The sequence below is a fragment of the Trichechus manatus genome, unplaced genomic scaffold (assembly GCF_000243295.1).
Source record: "Trichechus manatus latirostris isolate Lorelei unplaced genomic scaffold, TriManLat1.0 scaffold00065, whole genome shotgun sequence".
Taxonomy (NCBI): Eukaryota; Metazoa; Chordata; class Mammalia; order Sirenia; family Trichechidae; genus Trichechus; species Trichechus manatus.
The window spans coordinates 5,377,191-5,380,738 of record NW_004444001.1 but is presented as its reverse complement, the minus strand read 5'-3'; positions in this window follow the sequence as shown (position 1 = coordinate 5,380,738).

Here is a 3,548-nt window from a genome sequence, read left to right as displayed (position 1 = left end):
ATATCATTGCTGATGTCAGATGGATCCTGGCTGAATGCAGAGAATACCAGAAAGATGTTTACCTGTGTTTTATTGACTAAGCAAAGGCATTTGACTGTGTGGATCATAACAAATTAAGGATAACATTGTGAAGAATGGGATTCCAGAACACTTAATCGTGCTCATGAGGAACCTGTACATGGATCAGTCCTTCCAACAAAACAAGGGGATAAGCGTGGTTTAAAGTCAGGAGACTGTACGTCAGGGTTGTATCCTTTTGCCATACATATATGCAGTCTGTATGCTGAGTAAATAATCTGAGAAGCTGGACTATATGAAGAAGAGTGCAGCATCAGTGTTGGAGGGAGGCTCTTTAGCAACCTGCAATATATAGATGACACAGCCTTGCTTGCTGAAAATGAAGACAACTTGAAGCACTTACTGATAAAGATCAAAGACCACAGCCTTCAGTATGGATTACACTTCAATATAAAGAAAACAAAAATCTTTACAACATCATGGTAAACGGAGAAAAGATTGAAATTGTCAAGGATTTCATTTTATTTGGAGCCACAATCAACATCCATGGAAGCAGCAGTCAAGACATCAAAAGATGCCTTGCACTGTGCAAATCTGCTGCACAAGACCTCATTAAAATGTTAAAAAGCAAAGATGTCACCTTGAGGACTAAAGAATGCCTGACCCAAGCCATGGTGTTTTCAGTTGCCTCGTATGCATGCAAAAGCTGAACAATGAATAAGGAAGACCAAAGAATTGATGCCTTTGAATTATGGTGTTGACAAAGAATTTGAATATATTACGGACTGCCAGAAGAATGAACAAATCTGTCTTGGAAGAAGTACAACCAGAATGCTCCTTAGATGGCGAGATTACGTCTTACACACTTTGGACATGTTGTTAGAGGGATCAGTCCCTGGAGAACGACATCATCCTTGGTAAAGTAAAGGGTCAGCAAAAAAGAGGAAGACCCTTAACAAGATGGATTGACCCAGTGGTTGCAACAATGGGTTCAAGCATACCAACTATTGTGAGACTAGAGCAGGACTAGGCAGTGTTTCATTCTATTGTACATAGGGTTGCTATGAGTCGGAACCGACTCGATGGCACCTAACAACAAAAACAACAGTGTGATGGCCAACTTAATAATTCAGCCTTGTACCAAACTTCCCTCTCTTCCTATTCACTCTTCCGTAGGTTCATGTCCCCATGTAAACTACTGGCACATAAGCTTTTTCTGGCTTTCTTGAAAGCAGAATCTGAGACAAAGACAGTGGCTTGATCATCTTTCTCTCCAGTTCTCTTCTTGTTAATTTGAAGTTTTCACTATCCCTTTTTCATTTTGCTAGAGTTACATTTCTATACCTAATCCTTTATCTATCTTAACAGCTACCAGGTTGATCTTCATGTGTCAACTCCAGGTCGTGGTGTGAGGAAGGTGGAGTGAGGGTGAAGGGGTGAAGAATATTTATGGAACAGTCCTGGGGAAGGGGTATCCCAGTTACAGGACCAGGTTCTGCCTTAGTGGAGTTGGCATGGCCACAGTGAGCTTCTTAGTGAGTTTGGAATATTTTGTTGACTTGTGGATAGACCATAGGTTGGACAACCTGGGAAGCCAGACTTGAGAGCTTGGTCTCTGACTGTTAGTATATCTTTTAAAAGTGAGGCTCCAAGATTTATTGGTTGGCCATGACTACTTAAGCCAATGTATCCTGTGTGAGATGACATTTCCTTCTGATTCAGATTCTGGGTAGGGAGGCAAACACCCAGCTGTGGAGGGGTAGAGTGCAATGGCCCATGTGGGATTTTTATTTTATTTTTGGTAAACATATACACAGTAAAACCCACTCCCATTCTAGTTTCTAACATAATGATCAGTGACATTGGTTACATTCCTTACATTGTGTCAACATTTTCATTATTTCTGTTCTAGTCGTTTCATTATTTCACTTCCATTTACTTATAATCTCCCTACGCCCTGCCCCCATCCTTCTCATCTATGCTTTAAAATAGCTGTTGACTCTTTGGTCTTATATACTGTTGTTGTTAGGTGCCTTCAAGTTGGTTCTGACTCATAGTGACCCTATGTGCAATAGACTGAAATGCCCACCTGATCCTGTGCTATCCTCATAATAGCTGCCATGTTCAAGCCCATTGTTGCAGCCACTGTGTCAGTCCATCTCGTTAAGGGTCTTCTTCATTTTTGCTGACTCTCTCCAAGGACTGGTCCCTGCTGATAATACATCCAGAAAATGTTCTGCGTTCTTCATATAGTCTGACATCTCAGATTTATTCAGCATATAGATTGAATAACTATGGTGAAGGGATACAACTCTGATGCACACATTTTCTGATTTTAAACCATGCAGTATACCCATAGTCTTAGATAGTTTTTTTTTTAAGATATGTAATACTCAAGAGTGACAATCTTTACTCTTTGGGCTAAACTGTTAGTTTAAAGGTCACATTAGGGGATAGTTTCAATTCAAAGTTTGAAGAGGAACTCAGGGCCATACTGTCAATGACTCCTCCACCCTCAACAAATCCAGTAAGTCTGGATTCTTTGAGAATTTGAAGTTCTGTTCCAGATTATTCTCTGTTTTTGTTAGGATTCATCTATTGTGTTTCTGATCAGAAAGTTCAGTAGTGGTCACCAGGCACCATGTAGTTTTAGTCTCCAGGTGGAGGAGGAGGCAGTGGTTCATGTAGAAAATCAGTCCTATAGCCCCGTTCCTTCTCTGATTCTAGGGTTTCCTTCTTTCTCTTTTGTTTCAGACACATAAAGACCAATAGTTGTATCTTAGATGGTTGCTCATAAGCATTTAAGACCCCAGACACAACTCACCATACAGAGAGGTTGAACATAAACTTTAAGAACTGTATTAAACCAATTGAATGGATTGTCCCACAAGGCCACAGCCCTTAGCCCCCAAACCAAGAAAACTAATCCCATGAGGGGACTGGTTATGTCTAATTAGTATCAGCATCTCTAGCCACCCCGTCCCCTTTTCTCTTGGTTGTTATTGTTATTGCAAAACCCACTTGGGATCTTTTTTTTTTTTTTTAATTTGCTTTAAGTGAAAGTTTACAATTCAAGTTAGTTTCTCATACAAAAATTTATACACACATTGTTATGTGACCCTAATTGCTCTCCCTATACTGTGACAGCACACTCCTCCTTTTCACCCCTGATTTCTCATGTCCATTCAACCAGTTCCTGACCCTCTCTGCCTTCTCATCTCACCTCTGGACAGGAGTTGCGCATTTAGTCTCATGTATCTACTTGAGCCAAGAAGCACACTCTTCACCAGTATCATTTTATGTCCCATAGTCCAGTCTAATGTTTGTCTGAAGAGTTGGCCTCGGGAATGGTTTTAATTTTGGGCTAACAGAGAGTCTGGGGGGTATGTCTTCCAGGGTCTGTCCAGTATCAATAAGACTATTAAGTCTGGTCTTTTTACTAGAATTTGAGTTCTGCACCCCACTTTTCTCCTTCTCTGTCAGGGACTCTGTTGTGTTCCCTGTCAGGGTGGTCATTGGTGGTAGGCGGG